The following is an 18,571-nucleotide window of genomic DNA, read 5'->3' as shown; positions in this document are numbered from 1 at the left end:
TAGCTTTGCTCTGGAGAATAAAGCAGAGCTCCAGGTGAATTTAGTCTCTGCTATTTACTTACTATGAGCTTGTTCTTATTGTAAGATTAGATCCTTTGGTCCTTCCTCCCTCTCTCCCTTCCCTTCCTTCATTCCTTCCTTCCACATAAAACCAGTGATATTTTAACAAAACAAGAAAATGGTACAATGTGAAGAGATAAATTGGGGGTACTGAACAAGGTAGATAAAGACATTTGCGGCTATGGGAGGAAGGTTGAATTTTATCAGTAGTAAAAGGAAGCCAATGTAGAGTTTTAAACAAGGAGAGAACTTTGTCAAATTATTATCAACCAGATCCAACTTGCTACTAATTGAAGAATGGATAGTGGCAGCTGTAGGGAGTATTGTGAATGTCCAGAAAGAAGGTAAAGAAGTTGACATGTTTCTTAAGGGAATAGAAGATGACCTAGACTAATAGCGTAGTAATAGACAGGAGGTGAGGAGGGAATGTTGGATATTATTTCCAACTAAGTATCAATAAGGCTTGCTCATGTATGTGATGTCTAGTTTATCATAAAGCAAGGACTCCTGGATTTTGTCTTCATCAATTTGATGAAACACTGATTTTAAACATGGAAGGAGAACAGAAGTTTGAAAGGTGGACATGGATGGAGAAAACCCCAGCATTTCATTCTGGATCTGTTCAGTCAGAGAACCTGAGCTACATCCAAGGAGAGATGTCAGGCAGACATCTGAACATGAAAGTAAGGAGCTCATGAAAAATGTGGATAATTCCTGTGGAAATGTGGGAGTCATCAACAGGGGTGAGCTCACAACCATGAACTGATGAGATCACTCAAGAACAAAAGTTAGAGATGGAAAAGATGACCACTTGGGGCCCAACCTTGAGTTACCATATGAGGAGCTCAAAGAAGTCACCCCAAAGGAGGAAAACAAAGAATGAACTAAAGAAGGAAGAAAAGCAGGAGAGATTGAAACTGAGTAACAGACACAGGGGATAAAACGTAGTGAGTAGCTGACTGTATTTAACATGAAAAGAGTGAGACATTTCTCTCCATGATAGATAGATAGATAGATAGATAGATAGATAGATAGATAGATAGATGCAACAATGGGTTTGATTAAAGATGAGATGAGAGAGTTTATGTCTGATGGCAGCAATTTTCCCAGTGAAGGATAAGGGCCTTAAGTCAAATCAAATCTTAGATATATGGAAGTATGTAAATAGAGGAAAAAGTTTCAATATGTATGAATTTTTGTCTCAAGGTATTGTGCAAAATGAGGACTCCCTGTATAAACATACACAAGAACACAGTGGCAGCAAAGATGGTAAATTTTCAAAATATAGAATGGTATGAGAAACAATGAGCTTTCTGAAAAAATGTAATGTATCAAGTACTCGAATACACAAAAGAATGGACTGCTATTTGCTTCTTAGAGGGCAGACTTTCTGAAGGGGATAGTGGCTCAAAGGAAAAAAGAAGCGTTGATGAGGAATAAATTAGTTTTTATTCTCATTTCCTTTTTCTTTGTACTATAACTTTTACTTAACACAATGTTCAAAAGACTATGTGTCCCAGGATAGCAGAAATAGAGAAGAGCAAATAGTTCTTTAAGGCAGTTACACCTGATGAGTGATATGGGATAATAAGACCTCAGCTGAGATACATGTAGGAGCAACTCACCTCCAAAACATGAAGCAAGACACAGCTTGAGAGCCTAGTAAATGAAGAACCACTGTTGTGCAAATATAAAACTATGCAGACCATAATTATAGATGCTTTGAAATCCAGTTCTAAATTAATAAGCACATCAAGCCTTACAAACTAACATCACACATTAGTTTAACATGCTAAGGGAATGAGTATATTTTTGAAATTATTTTGATTTTCCTTAGTTTGCTTATAACTTGGGATTTACTTTCCTTTTAGTACTTTAGTGATTCTAAAATGAGTTTTAGGGACAACCCATCACATCCAAGGACACCTAGACTGAAATGGCTCATTGATTTTCCTTCAACACTGCCATCATCTCTTTCTTGAGCCTTTTCTACTAGTGCAGAAATTCAGTTCTCCTCTCCCATAGTGAAGAGGCATCTCTCAAATTGATTTGGAAAAAAAAGGTTGAAATCCAAAATACTGACATCACTAAATGCTGGTGAGGTTGTGAAGCAATAGAAACCCTCATTCATTGCTGAAGGGCATTGAAAATGGTACAGCCATTTTGGAAGACGGACTGTTTGGTAGTTTCTTACAAAACTAAGCATACTCTTTCCTTAAGATCACATACTCTTATTCTTTGGTATTTATTCACATACTGTGGGAACTTGTACACACACAAAAACCTGCACATGAATGTTTATAGAACATTTATCTTTTATTGACAAAGCTTAGAAGCAACTACAATGTTCTTCAGTATCTGAATGGATAAACTGTAGTACATCAAAATAATTGTATATTTTACAGTGGTTAAAAAGAAATGAGCTATCAAACTTGAAAAACTATGGAGAAAAAAATAAATGCATATTACTAAGTGAAAAACAATACAAACAGTTTACATACGATATGATTCCATCTATTTGCATTTTTTGGGGGGGGGTTGGTACTGAGGATTGAACTCTGGACCTTGTGCTTGCGAGGCAGTCAGCAGAACCACTGAGCTAAACCCCCAGCCCTATTTGACATTCTTAAAAAGGGAGAACTATAGAGTTGGCAAAAAACCTATTGGCAGAACACAGAGGATGTTTTGGCAATGAAAATCCTCTGTATGATATTATATGATACTATAATGATGAATTTAAGTCATTATAACATCAATTTTCCTAATTAAACCATGGACATTGTGTCATAACGATGTATAGAATCACGGATTGTTACAAAGGTACCAATGTGACACAGGGTATTGGTGGTAGGGAAAACTGTAAGTTTGCAGAGGTTGAAGTTATGTGGAAATCTCTGAACTTTATGTGCAATATTTCTGTGTGTCTAAAACTACTCTAAAAAGTGTAGTCTATTTTAAAAACTGAGTGAAAAGCTATCTTTTCTATAAATATTATATTAGCTGAAAACTCCCAGATCTGTTTCACAAATAGGGTTCTCTGTGGCCACTCTAAAACATTCCTGTTTGATTTTCTGTTTAGCTGAGTAATGGAACCTTTAAACTTTGTTCTTAAGCGATCCTAATTCCCTTGGAGCCTCTCTGCCTTTCTCTACATATAGTCCTAATTCAAATAGACTGTAATATATCCTTATATATTTCTAGGAAAACCCATGTTCTGGAAAGCAGAATGGTTATATTAGTTTTACATTTTTATAATCTCTAAAATTTAAATCACAAAGGAAAAGAAAACTTCTGTAATACCCTAGTTTAGGATGATTTTTTTTAAATTTATTATTTAAGTCTGTCTTTATTTTAAGAAAGTGACTTCAACAGGTCATGGTGGGTCTGAATTCAGACAGAACAAGCCCAAATTCTATCCCTCACTGCCATGCTAAACAGGAAGAAACACATAAAACTGTCAGGCCATTTCACTGAAAGGCCTGTATTAGTGTTGAAAAACAGGAACATTTCCAGTAGTAGTCTGGAAGGTTTTATTTCATTTGTTTGCCTTATAAAGTCATGCTTGGTCATCTTATTAAAAGACAATTTTGCTATAGAAAACACAAGACTGCTCCTTGAAATTATGCATCAACAAATATTGATTTGCACCAGACTGGACCTTCATTGCAGGAAAGCAAAGCTATGACTCAAATAGCCCATTGATTCAGGACAGAAGAACTGTGTCTTCTGTCTTTTTTGACTCTCCAGGATTTTCTTAACTTTTCCCTCATCAACAATATATCATTCTGCAGATCGAGGTGTTGAATGAAATGTGCCAGTAGATGTGAAGGGCTGGGTAGGAGTAGAGAGTTCTTTTTAATTCCCTGTCAAGTCCTGTCCACACTGCCTTTCCTCTTAGCGACTGCTCTGGATTCTTGATTAACTAAGCCTTCACTCAAAGATAATTTCACTCAGAGAAAAAAAGAATCATTCTTTTATCCTCAACAATATTGTAGAATGAAGACAAAAGTGGCAAAATAGGAGAATGTAGCAAAGGTTGTGTTGAATTTAATCTCCTATAATCCATTATCTTCATCTTTTCCTTTAAAGAAAAAAAAAGGGGCAGTTACACAGTGGTGAGTTAGTGCTATGAGAAGAGAATGCCCCAAAAGTACTATAGAATGCATTTACTAAAAATTCTTAAGGAACAAAGCAGGGTGAGCAGCAATGCTGTTCACGAGAAGTGGTGACTAAACTTGAGACGGGAAGGGTGGAAGAGATCTAAATGAATGAAAAGGAGAAGTCTGTGCCATAGTTTCAATGTTCCCTTGCAAAACTCATGTTGAAATTTCAACGGCACAGTGATAGTTTTGGAAGGCGGAGTCTTTAAGAAAGGATTAGGTCATGAAGGCATTACCCTCACCACTTAGAGGGAGGTCAGGTTCCCTGGTTTTCTCTTGCTCCCACATGCTCACTTGCCCTCCTGCCAGGTTAAAATACAGCAATTAGGCCCTCACCAAATATGGCCCCTTGACCTTGGATTTTCCAGCCTCTAGCACTGTAAGCTGAATAAACTTTTATTTTCTATAATTTACCTAATCTGTGATATTCTCTTATAGCAGCAGAAAATGGACAAAGAAAGACCAGAAGTTACCTATTGTTCCCATTCATTCTATCAGGAAACACAAGAAAATGAAGTAATTGTCTCAGGATCACATAGTTGTTATTTTGTAGAACTAGAATATCACATTGTCTTCATAGGGGACTGAAAGATATGTTCAAATCTTCATGGAAGTTATTTTACTTCCATAAGTTTCAATTACTTCATTTCTAAAGTGACAAATGAAATGTTCAAGGCACTAACTATATAGTAATAATTAATATTATTAATTCTCTGTCACTGGATTGTAAACTCTGAGTATGCAGGCAGTATATTCATCTTATTGAATAATACTGTATATATCCACAGGCCTTACTCAATATGTGCCATGTGACAGATGATTAATATGGATGTAGAAATTATTGAGGGAATGAAATAAAAGAACATGTATGAAGTTGAAGTATAATCCAAGTACTTTCTCAATGATTTCTTTCCTTATCTACCACATCAAAAAAGACAATCCCTTTTGCCTATACAATTTTATTTGGAATATATGTGAATATCCTTAAATATCATTTGATATTTGCATCCAGGCTCAACTCTACAGTTTGTGAATAGTAATTATTTAATCTATATACTTTGGCAATAAATCAGGTATGATCCTTGATATAGGCACCAGCACTATCTCCAATAAAGGTGATAAACAAGAAGAATTGATATATCCAAGACGAACTTTCACTCTATGCACTTGACCTTTAAGTTGTCCTCAGGGGAAAATAGCTATAAACAATGCTTTAAGTAATTTTGTGGTCCTAAAATCTTAAGGTGATTTCATATTATTATAATAAATTTGCATTTCCTTGATTGCTGATATTTTAACTCTTTCATAAGCACAGACTTCAGCTTTACAGTAATTTGGTCAAAATCATCAACTCAGAAAGTAATTCTGAAAATGTTTTGCTCTCTCTCTCTTTTTTTTTTTTTTTTTTTTTTGGTATTGGGGAAGGCAGGTGCAGTGTCACTGAGCTAAATCCTGGCCCAATTCTGACAATTTTTTTTTTTTTTTTGTACCGGGGATCGAACTCCGGTCCTTGCGCTTGCACAGCAGGCGGCAAAACCACTGAGCTAATCTGACAATTTTTATAGGGAAGAACTGGTTAAGAGGTTGGGATTTGCTAAATTTTGCCACTATCACTTGCATCAATCCCCATGACAGCAACTAAAATTTTGCCTTTACTCTGAGTGATAATGTTTTCATCAGCCTCAGAAGATCATGACAGAGAGTTGAATAAGAAGTGAATCAAGTGTCACTTTCACTTTTCTTTCTTTTAAAAATAAGAAAAATATGTAGGGGACCTTAAAAGTGGTACACCAAACAAATTTACTTATGTAGATAAAATTTCTGAAAATAATTATTACTCTAAAGAATTCCCATTATCAGATTTCAACATAAATTACCAAGTGCTGCCTTCAGTGTCAATCTATATTAATGATGAACTCATTATCATATCGTTAAATCTCTTCCATTTAATTTCTGTATGCCAAGGTTTGCTACAAGGCAGAGTTCTAATATAAGTACAAAGTCCCTTATAATTTTTATTTTGTAAAAATATGCACATGAAAGGCCAATGGATACGTGAAAAAAATACTCAACACTACTAAGTATTAGATAAATGTAAATCAAAATCATAATGAGGTATATTATTCCACTCCTGTTAAAATGGCTACTATCAAAAAGAAAAGAGATAAATGTTAGTGAGCATGTGGACAAAAAGGAATACTTGTACCTATTGGTGGGAATGTAAATTAGTAAGGTCACTATGGAAAACTGTATGGAATTTCTGCAGAAAATTTAAAATAGAACTACCTTGTGTTCCAGCAATCCCATTACCAGGAATATAATCCAAAGGAAATGAAACCAATATGTTGAAAGGATATCCAGACTGCAGTATTAATTGCAGCGTTATCCACAATAATAAACCCACGTGTCTACGAAGGGTGATATTCAGCTTTAAAAGATAAGGACATTTTGTAACTTGCAACACCATGAATGAATCTGTAGGACATTATGTAAAGTTAACTAAGGCACAGAAAGACAAATACCACATGATCTTATTTAGATGTGAAGTCTAAAACAAACAAACAAACATTACACTCACAGAAGCAGAAGCAGTGAATTGTACTCTAATTCACTAAGGTGTAATGGCACAGTGACCAAATCATGGATGGCCACCAATATAAAGCAGAAGTAGATGATAAGAAATGAAATCAGAGGAGCAAAGAGGGTAGGAATCAAATGAAGGTAACCCTAAAGTAGTCAGAGACACATCTCCATAAGGAAAACTAGGGAGACTAAGAAAGACAAAGCTAAAGCTTCAAGAAAAAAATGAGCAAGGGAAACAAGGAAGAATAGCAGTTATGTTGTTGTGTTTCTTTACAGGAACATAGGTGGGTGGCTCTAGATGTTAATTAATCATATGATGAGTTTTGAATTCATGCAGCTAGATGTATTCCAATTTAGCCTATGATAATAGATAAAATATTCAAAACTCCAAGTTCACCATTCTTTTACCTAGGTAACCTATATAAGTTCTAGAACTTATCTGTAGAAATACTCAGGGGTAGAAATCTGTTTGGAAGTAAAGACCAAGGGATTTATTGTGTAATTATATTTTCATATAAGTGGTATTATTTTCTTTATATATGTTATAGGAAAAAGCATTCATAAAGAGACTTCTATTCATGTTTTACTTTTATTCTTATGTCATATTAAAATATTTTATTATATGGAATGGCATTTGGAGATGCTTTTGGCTTCAAGTTACAGAACATTTAGCTAAATGTTTATAAAGGTTTTAAAGACTTTAAAGTATAAGAAATCAAGAGACAATCAGCCAGGGATTTAGCTCAGTGGTTCCACCACCTGCCTCACAAGTGCAATGTCCCGAGTTCGATCCCCGGTACCCAAAAAAAAAGAGAGAAAGACAATCAGTTCCATATCTGATATAGCATCTCAAAAGTATAATCCACTGTACTGTCCTCAGCATTCTTAGCATTCTTTCGTCCTTTTAGGTATGCCTCTTCATAATTTCAAGATATCTATAAAAGCTCCAAACATCACAATAATACACAGGAACATGTAAGTCAGGAAGGAATAAAACCCTTCTTTGAGCTCTGTTCCCCCCCTTTTTGTTAATTTAAAAGAAAATCTGTCCCCAGAATTGTATTGACCAGAACTGTATTATATCCACCTAGACTAATCAGAAGTAAAGCAGGACATAATGGTCATTACCACATAAAATGATCATGAAATATCCCCTATAGGTGGCTAGGATTCCTATCTTCCCCAAAATAAGGAATTACCTAAACACAGCTGTGGTTCCATGAAGAGGGAAGGAGAAAAGGCTCCTATGCAAATCGAAGGGCTGATGGGGACATCAAGAATTAAAGCTCCCACCAATACATCCCTGGTTACCATCATTCTTCATTGTTTCAGTTACATAGTTTTGCCTATCCATGGCAAAATGAGAGAATAAAAAGAGTGTAAAAAATATTCTGGTCTCTAGAAATTTAAAAATGGCAGTACTTTTCATATACTATTAGGTCACAGCTAAAGAACATGAATAAGGAATTGATAAATAATCACAAGTTATACCTGGTGTTCGATATAGGTCTTTAGCCATAAACAAACTTTTGTTTAGGACAATGATTGCTTCTTTTTTATGGGTTGTATCTTTTTAAATCTCAGAAATATTAATACATAAATAGCATAGTTCACATCAATAAAGAAACAGTTACTCATGGTATTGGAAGAATTAAATTTCATTGGCCTCTCTTTATCTTTATTCAGACTTTGCCACAGGATGGCCTGTGTATTGTTTATATTCAACAGTAGGTGTTAATGCTCAACAGGAGCAACAGTGGACTAATTGCTGATGAAATTTTTAAAAATCTCTTACTATACCCTTTTGGCCAAAATCAGATGAAACTAATCTCCAAAACATTTCTTTTGTGCATTCCAATTAAATGACTGTCTAAATGTTATTGATTAGAAGGTTGCTCAGAAAACAACCTGTAGTTAGTCTTGAATATTTGTTTTGTTAAAAAAAAAAAAACAAGTTAAATTATGTGATAATGGCTATAAAGTACTAATTAAAACTACAGATTTGGGCCATTGAACAAATGAAATACAGGTATCTTAGAGATATAATGTTGAACCAAACTCAAAATGCAGAAAATGACATGATATAATACCATTTATATAAGCTTAAAATATATTCTCCAATAATATTATTTAGAATCCATATATGTAGTAATAGTACAAAAATATAAATTATTTTGGGAATGATGCAATTGATTTTTTAAATTAAGCTTATTGGTGCAATTTAGATATACATAATGATCACATTCATAATATGAAATTTGTACCTGTACCTGATATATTTTAATTTATTTTTTCTCATTTCCCTCACCTCCCTTCAACCCTTTTTTCCTTCTTTGTTTACAAAAGCTTTGTTTCTATTTTATCTTTCTTTTCTTATTTTTTCCCATTTCCCTTTCTTCCCACCCCTCCCTGTGACATTTCCCATTTGAACATTTTTTAAACAACAGGAAAATAATATGAAAAGAATAAGTGAATATATATCAGTTATAACCATCAATGTAAGTGGTCTCAATTCACCAATCAAAATAAACAGACTGGAAGAATGGATCAAGAAACATGATCCAACAATCTGCTGCATATAGGAAACACATTTAACTTAAAAAGAAATTCATAGACTGAAAGTGAAAGGATGGAAAACAATATTTCATGCAACTAGAACCCAGAAAAAAAGAACAGGGGTAGCTATTCTGTTTGTAGACAAAGTTAACTTCAAACCAAGACTGATCAAAGAAGACAAAGAAGGTCACTACATACTTGTAAAGAAAAAACTCCAAGAAGAAGAGATAACAACCATAAGTATATATGCACCAGATACCGGTGCACTCAACTGTATAAAACAAATACTAACAGACATGAAAAATCAAATAAGCACTAATACAGTTGCAATGGGGGACCGTGATACCTCACTGTCACAAATAGATCAACTAGACAAAAAACCAACAAATCAGTATCAGAGCTGAACCAAACCTGTGAACACATGGACTTAGCGGATGTCTGCAGAGTACTCTGCCCCACATCAGAATACACATACTTCTCAGCTGTACATGGGACATTTTCCAAAATAGAGAGCTCATACTGGCTCCAAGTACTAGCTCATAGAACATGCTTAAAGTAAATGGAAAGGAATTGAAATTATCCCATGTATATTATCAGACCATAGTGCAATGAAATTGGAAATCAATGGCATAAGAAACCACAAAAATTTCATAAACACATGGAAATTAAATACCCTTCTGAACAACCAATGAGTTATAGATGTAATTAAAAAAGAAATTAGATAGTTTCTAAAATTAAGTAATAACGCCAAAACAACATCAGAACTCATGGGACACAAAGAAAGCAGTCCTATGAGGGACACTTTTAGCAGTGAATTCCCATATCAGAAAACCAGAGAGAGATCAAATAGCAACTAACGTTGAATCTCAAATTTCTAGAAAAAGAATAACAAGTCAAGCCCAAAGCTTGTATGAGGGAGGAAATTATAAATATTAGAGCAGAAATTAATTCAATTGAGACTAAGAAAACAATACAAAGAATCAATGAATTGAAGAGTTGGTTCCTTGAAAGATCAAATAAAATCGATAAACCCTTGGATAACCTTATCAAAAAAAGACTCAAATTAATGCAATTTGAAATGAAAAAGGTGAAACCACAATGAATCTTGCAGAAATATCCAGAAGACCATCAATACCTACTTTGAGAACTTTTATGTTAATAAGACAGAAAACACAGAAGAAGTGGACAAATTCCTAGATACATGTGAATTATCAAAGCTGAATCAAGAAGATATAAAAGAGAAAACACAAGAAACGGAAGTACTGTCAAGAGGGAAGGTGGTGAGGCAAGATGGTGGCAACCAAGAGGAAGCGGAGTGGGAACTTGGCGGTTTCAGCGAAGAAGCCAAAAGGAAACAAAAAAGATGCCGAGCCTCCAGCCGAGTCATCAGCTGTGCCAAAGGAGATGGAAGAAGCAGAGAAGGACCGTATCCCAGGTCCCGTTTGCAAGGGCAAGTGGAAAAGTGAGGAACGGATTCTCATCTTTTCTTCCAGAGGAATAAATTTCAGAACAAGACATTCAATGCAAGACTTGAGAACGTTGATGCTTCTTTCTAAAGCAGATACTAAAATGGATCGTAAAGATAAATTATTTGTGATTAATGAGGTCTGTGAAATGAAAAACTGCAATAAATGCATCTATTTTGAAGCTAAGAAAAAATAAGATCTTTATATGTGGCTTTCGAATTCACCTCATGGGCCCTCTGCCAAATTCCTTGTTCAAAATATTCATACCCTAGCAGAACTGAAGATGACTGGAAACCGTTTGAAAGGTTCTTGGCCGATTTTGTCTTTTGACCCTGCTTTTGATGAATTGCCACATTATGCTTTGTTAAAAGAACTCCTAATTCAGATTTTTAGTACGCCATGATATCATCCCAAAAGCCAGCCATTTGTGGACCATGTATTTACTTTCACCATTTTGGATAATAGGATATGGTTTCAGAACTTTCAGGTCATAGATGAAGATGCTTAAGTTGTAGAAATAGGACCTTGTTTTGTCTTAAATCTGATAAAGATTTTTCAGGGAAGTTTTGGAGGACCAACTTTATATGAAAATTCTCACTTCCAGTCACCAAACATTCATTGGCGTATCATAAAATCCAGCACAGCTGCGAAACACAAAGAGAAACAGCAAGTAAAAGGTGCAGAAACTGAGAAAGAAAGAGCCAAAAACTGTTCTTCCACACGATCCTACTGATGATGTTTTTGTTACACCAGCTGAGGAAAAACCAATAGAAATACAGTGGGTAAAACCAGAGCCAAAATTTGATTTGAAAGCAAGGAAAAAAAGGATTTGCAAAAGGCAAAGAAAATTGAAACACAAGATGAACAGTGGAAATGCAAAATGAATCAATGGATAACTAAGTTTTCCAAATATTATATATTTATTTTGCATTCAGTGTGTAAATACATCTATTATCCTGGACTACTTTGTCTAATTTCTGTGCCATTTGAAAGAAAAAATATCTTAGAATCAGGGTGTTTATCTTTTTCTAAATAAAGCACTGTATTACCAAAACTCAAAAATAAAAAAATAGAGAGAGAAAACACAGGGTATAAAATCTGTTTGCCAAAATAGTAGCAGAAACCTTCCTAAATATGGAAAAAATGAGATTACAGACAAGTGATACATATAGAACCCCAAGTACCCCAAATCCAAACAGAAGCTCTCAAATCACATCATAGTCAAAATACCAGAAGATCAACATTGGGACAGAGTCTTAAAAGCCATTATCATTCTCTTGGAAGGGACCACACTACTGTTAATGTCACAGAGGTAATCTGGGTGTTGGCATACAGAGAAAAACCATTAATATCAATAATTATGTGACCCTGGTGATATACATCAAATCAGCAACTGTAATATACTCCAAGAGAATTGGTTATTGACATACTATAAGAATCAATAACATACCAACCAACCATAGAAAATAAATCTATAATTATAGTAAAAACACTAAGACATCCCAGATATTGACAGACAGCAAATATATACTAATGAAACAACTATACCTCCTCTAATGATGGAAAGTTATTGAACAATAATAACAGTTATTGTTAATAATAATAACAATAATAAAGAGTAACAATGCTTGATGGTTATACTACTAAAGATGTAGACATTTGGGAGTGGGAGAATGTAAGAGGAAAAACTTGAAAAATTCAATAACAGGAGATGAGAAGGAGGAAAGAAAAGTAAGACAAAAGATTTTATTGAGGAGTAGAAGGATATTTAAAGAATTAGATAAAGGTAACAGAAAACAATGAGAAATAGATAAAAAGTAGGAAAGAAAAATGATGAAGAAAAAGAAAGAATGAATATGGATAAAGAAAAAAATAATTTTTTTTTGAATTTTGAAAGATTATTTAATATTAACATCTTATAGAACATAAACTCAATTCAAGAGCAGAAGAAAAGATAGTGTTTTCAGCAAATGGCACTAGAATACCTGGTATCTGTACATAAAAAGTTAACCTCAAACATTTACTTCCACACATAAAAATAACTTGAAAGGATCCATGAACCTAAATATGAAAGACCAAAACTATAAAACTTTCAGAAGAAATTATAAGGGAAAATGTTTATAAATTTAAGGTAGCCAAGAATTTCCTAGGATACAAAAAACATGATGTACAAAAGAAAAAAATTGATAAATGAGATTCTATCAAAATTTAGAACTTTATATGACATTGTTAAGAAAATGAAAAGTAGTTCTTAAACAGACCATATTTATAATGCATATAACCTATGACCAGAATATATAAAGAACTCTTACAGCTCATTAATAGACAACCCAATTAAAAAGTGGATATAAGAAGATGATAAATAGCCAGTACAGCACGAGGAAAGGTGTGCAACACTAGAATCAGAAAAATACTAATCAGTACAATAACAAGATTGAATTATACACTCATTAGAGAGATGAAGTTAAAAGTTTTAAAAGAACAAATGTCAGCTTAGGTGTGAACCAGTTAGAACTTTCTAATACTGCTAATGTGAATGCAAAATGATAAAACCATTTTGGAAAACAATACAGAAATTTCTTGAATTACTTTTAAGAAACAACAGTCCTGTTCTTAAGTTTTTACTTGAGAGGAATGAAAACACATGTTCACAATAGATTTGTACATACAAGTTGACTATCCCTTATCTGAAATTCTTGGGACCAGAGTGTTTCAGATTTTCATTAGAAATCCACTTGATCTGTAAATAGGATAGCTATGCCTGCTTTTGTTTCTGGTTCCTGTCACATGGAGTATTGTTTGAAAAAAATAAATTTAAAAGGAAAAGAAAGAATAAAAGAAAATGAGGAAGAAGGAAAAAGAAAAATTCCACAGACACCAATAAACCAACGAAGAAGAAAGAGAAAGAAAAGAAAAGAGTCCAAAAACAGAAAAGAATTCTCTGTTTTTGAATGAGTGATTTTTTTCTTGGATCTATACTTTTTGGAGTCTAGCAATTCAGTTTTCTCCACTTAGCCTTACAGTCTGCAGATCTGTGAGGTGGGTATAAATAAAGGTGGGTTCTAGAGCCCTCTCTGCTTATTTCAGGCTGTGGCAATATCCTAGGTGAGACCCTACTAACACTGGCAGACAAGAAGGCAGTCAGACCCCAGATCTGTGCTGGAGGTAGGCAGAAGGATGAGGACTCAAGTACACAAGGCTGACATTTTTAGATCCAGTGCAATTCAAGTTGGGCCTAGCCTTCCACTGTGGGGAACAGGGCTGCTGTGCTTGGCTGACTCCTATGACTATCTGTCACGCAGAAGGGTAACATTGGAAAAGTGAAGCCTTCCCCCAGCCTTCCTGAGTTCCAGATTCAAACAATCAATCTCTTCTTGGAATGGTACCCAACCAAGAACTCTGCAATAGGATGGCTGCTTGTACTGGGATCCCTATTCAGCTGTTGCCTGCTGTATGGGGGGAGTCCTCTCTCAGAGTAAAACCCTGTGCTCTCTCTGCAGCTCACAACCATGGGCTCTTCATAACACCTATGATAATGGCTCAGTCTGTCATCACCATTTCTCACTGGAGGCTCAAGTACTCAAGAACTCAACTTGCTTCTGCAGATCCAAGCTCCTGTCCCCATGAGCTCCAAGCTAGGGATTGGGAAAAAAGTCTAGATTGTTTAATTTTTTCTCTGCATTGTAGCTTAATTTTCAAACTACTCTGTAGCTTTTAATTTTCCTGTCAGTTCCTTCCTGCTTCTTAGCAATCTACTTCTCTTTTTGTCTTTCCCAAGTTATTATTTTCAAGTGTCTGGGTTCTGGATCTCAGAGAGGTTAAATTTTGCTGCCACTCACCACTTCACCATCTTTTTAAAAAAATTTTTTTATATATCCTTTTATTTGTACATTTTAGGTGTACAATAGAATGGCATTCATCATTGGAGATATGCACCTTTACATACTCTCTTGGCTCTTATTTTTGCCCCCTTCCCGTGCCCTCCCTTTAACCCCTCCATCACTCCCTATTTACAAAGACTTTGTTTCCTATTTTTCATTTTCTCATATTAATTCCATTCCCTTAATTACTTTCCCCTACCCCTCTCACTTCCCCTTACAGTTTGCCCCTTTTCTGCCTATTTCACATTATCTATTATACCTTTTAGTCCTTGTTTACACTTTCAGTTTCTCACACTAGAGAAACTATTCAGTATTTACACATGTGTGTCCTATTTATTTCACTTAAGGGTATCACCTCAATGTGCATCCATTTAGCAATAACTGTCTCTAATTTCTCATTTTTTATGGCTTAGTACTACTCTATTTTATGTAAAAAAAAAACACACACACATTTTCTTTATCCAGTCTCCAGTCGATGGGCATGTGGGCTGTTTCCAAGTTTTAAGTATTACAAACTGTGCTGCTATGAACAAGGCTACTTATATATCACTGTGGTATGATTCTTTTAATTCTTTGAGGAAGATACCCAAGAGGGGAATAGCTGGGTCAAATGGAACTTCCAGTCCTAGTTCTTTGAGGTATCTCCATACTGATTTCCACAGTGGTTGCACCAGTCTATCCTCCCACCATCAATGGGGCATTGTTCCTGTTTCCCCACAGCCCTATCATCATTTGTTATTGGTTGATTTCATGATAGCAGCCATTCTTTCTTGGATGAGCTGGAATCACAGCATTCTTTTCATTTGTACCTGTTGAATGACGTGATGTGGAACATTTTTTCATATGTTTATTTGCTATTTCTACTTCTTTGTCTGAGAAATGTCTGTACACTTCAGATGCCCATTTTTGGATTAGGTTTTTTAATTTGGGAGGTCTGCTTGTTTTAAGTTCTTTATAGATTTTAGATCATAGAACTTTGTCTGAGGAACAGCAGGTGGAAATTTTTTCCCACATTGTAGGTAGTCTCCACATTGTGCTTTCTTTTGCTGTGTAGAAGCTTGTTAATAAGAAGAGATCCCACTTGTTGATTGTTTGTGCTAGTTCATGGACAACTGAGGTTTTGTTCATAAAATCTTTTCCTACACCAATGTCTTCAAGAGTTCTACCTAACCTCTGTTCCAGCTGGTTCAGTGTTTCTGTTTTAATATTTAGATCTTTGATCCATTTTGATTTTAGTTTAGTGCATGGTGAGAGATATAGGTCTAGTTTTAGTCTTTGGCAAGTTGAAACCCAATTTTTCCAGCACCATTTATTAGAGAGGCTATATTTCCTCCAGTGAGGGCATTTGGCTCCTTTGTCAAAGGTGAGATGGCTGAGTGTGTCTGGAGTTGTTTCTGCATCTTTTAATGTGTGCCACTGGTCCTCAGGTCTGTTTCTTTGCCCATGCCATGCTGTTTGTATCATAGTAGCTTTGTAGTATAGTTTCAAGTTGGGGTTGTATTACCCCCTGCCATGCCTCTGTTACCCATAATTGCTTTTGCTATTCTGGGTCTCTTCTTGTTCAATGTGAATTTTTGGATTGTTTTCTCAAGGTCCATGAAGTATGCTGCTGTAATTTCATCTGGGATTGCATTTGCATCCATATAGCAATTTTGGAAGTATGGCCATTTTCACTATGTTGACCCTTTCTACCCAGGAGTATGGGATGTCTTTCCATTTTCTGATATCCTTTTCAATCTCTTTTTTCAAAGTGCTATAGTTTTCAGAGAAGAGGTTTTTGATTTCTTTTGTTAGGCTGATTCCTAGGTATTTCAGTTTTTTGGATGCTATTGTGAAAGGGTTTGCCCTATTTCTCTCTCAGTGAGTCTGTTATTTGTGTAGAGAAAAGCTATTGATTTTTGTGTGTTGACCTTGTATCCAGCTACTTGACTGAATTTGGTTATTAAGTCTAGAAGACTTTTGGGGGACTTCTTGGGGTCTTCTATATACAGTATCATGTCATCTGCAAATAATGACAATTTGACTTCTTCATTTCCTAACTTTATTCCTTTTATTTCTTTCTCTTCTCTAATTGCTGTGGCTAATGTTTCCAAAACTATATTGAACAGGAGTGGTGATAGTGGAGATCCTTGTCTTGTTCCTGATTTTAGTGTGAAGGATTTCAGGTTTTGACCATTTAGCATGATATTGGCTGTTGGTTTTTCATAGATGGTTTTTATCAAATTGAAGTAGAGACTGTCTATTCTGATTTTTTGTAGAGTTTTCGTCAAAAATGTGTGTTGGATTTTGTTGAATGCTTTTTCTGCATCTATTGAGATGATCATATGGTTTTTGTCCCTGGCTCTATTGATATAGTGTATTACATTGATTGATTTGCATATGTTGAACCATCCCTGCATCCCTGGGATGAATCCCACTTGATCAGAGCGTATGATCTCCTTGATGATCTTCTGCATTCTATTTGCCAGTATCTTATTAAGGATTTTGGCATCTATGTTCATTAGTGAGATTGGCCTATAGTTCTCTTTTTTGTTTGGGTCTTTCTCTGTTTTAGGGATCAAGGTGATGTATGCTTCCGGGAATGAATTTGGGAGTACAGCTTCCCTTTCAATTTCATTGAAGAGTTTAAACAGGAGTGGCAGTAGTTCCTCTCTAAATGTCTTGTCGAATTCAGCGGTAAAGCCATCAGGACCCGGGCTTCTCTTGGTTGATAAGTTTTTAATTACATTTTCAATTTCATTGCTTGATATTGGGTTGTTTAGAATTTTCAGGTATTTTTCATTCAACTTTGGTAATTCACACGTATCGAGGAATCTGTCCATTTCTTCTGTGTTTTCCATCTTATTGGCATACAGGTTCTCGAAGTAGGTATTGATCCTCTGGATTTCTGCTGGGCCTGTTGTAATTTAACCCTTTTCATTCCTAATTGCATGGATTTGGGCCATTTCTTTCCTTTTTCTGATAAGGTTGGCTAAGGGTTTCTCAATTTTTGGTTATTCTTTCGAAGAACCAACTCTTGGCTTCATTGATTTTTTTATATTGTTTTCTTACTTTCCATTGCATTGATTTCTGCCCTGATCTTTATAATTTCCTCCTTTCTATGGGCTTTGGGTTTGTACTGCTCTTCTTTTTCTAGAAGCTTGAGGTTCAGCAACAGGTTGTTTAATTTGGGCATGCTCTGTTTTCCTAATATGAGTATTCACTGCTATGAACTTCCTTCATAAGACTACTTTCATTGTGTCCCATAGATTCTGATATGTTGTATTGTCATTGTCATTTAATTGAAGGAACTGTCTGATTTCTTCTTTAATTTCCTCTGTGACTCATTGGTTATTCAGAAGGGTGTTGTTCAATTTCCATGTGTTTATGAAAGTTTTGCAGTTCCTTTTGCTGTTGATCTCCAATTTCATCACACTATGGTCTGGTAATATACAGGTGATACCTTCAATTCCTTTGCACTTACCTAAATATGTTCTGTGAGTGAGTATGAAGTCTATTTTGGAGTATGACCCATGTGCAGCTGAAAAGAATGTGTATTCTGATTTTGTGGGGTGAAACACTCTGTAAACATCTGTTATGTTCATTTGTTCAAGAGTTTGATTTCTAGTATTTTATTGCTTGTTTTTTGTCTAGTTGATCTATTTGTGACAATGGGGTATTGAGGTCCCCCACTACTATTGTATTAGTGCTTATATGGTTTTTCATGTCCATTATTATTAGTTTTGTATAGTTGGGTGTGCCAGTGTTTGGTGCATAGATATTAATGATTGTCATCTCTACCTCTTGGATTGCTCCCTTTACAAGGATATAGTGTCCTTTGTCTCTCTTAATCAGTGAGGGTTTGAAATCCACTTGGTCTGCAAAG

At 35.1% G+C, this 18,571-nt stretch overlaps 1 pseudogene; it reads left to right on the top strand.

Annotated features, from left to right (window-relative positions):
- The first annotated feature begins 10,649 nt into the window (after positions 1-10,649).
- LOC101724729 (ribosome biogenesis protein BRX1 homolog pseudogene) lies at positions 10,650-11,815 on the top strand (annotated as a pseudogene).
- The last annotated feature ends 6,756 nt before the right edge of the window (positions 11,816-18,571 follow it).

Source organism: Heterocephalus glaber, unplaced genomic scaffold (genome assembly GCF_053883595.1).
Source record: "Heterocephalus glaber isolate CG9 unplaced genomic scaffold, H.glaber_assembly_v1.0 deba00001523, whole genome shotgun sequence".
Taxonomy (NCBI): domain Eukaryota; kingdom Metazoa; phylum Chordata; class Mammalia; order Rodentia; family Bathyergidae; genus Heterocephalus; species Heterocephalus glaber.
The sequence above is the reverse complement of the archived record's forward strand: the minus strand, read 5'-3'. Positions and strand labels throughout refer to the sequence as shown.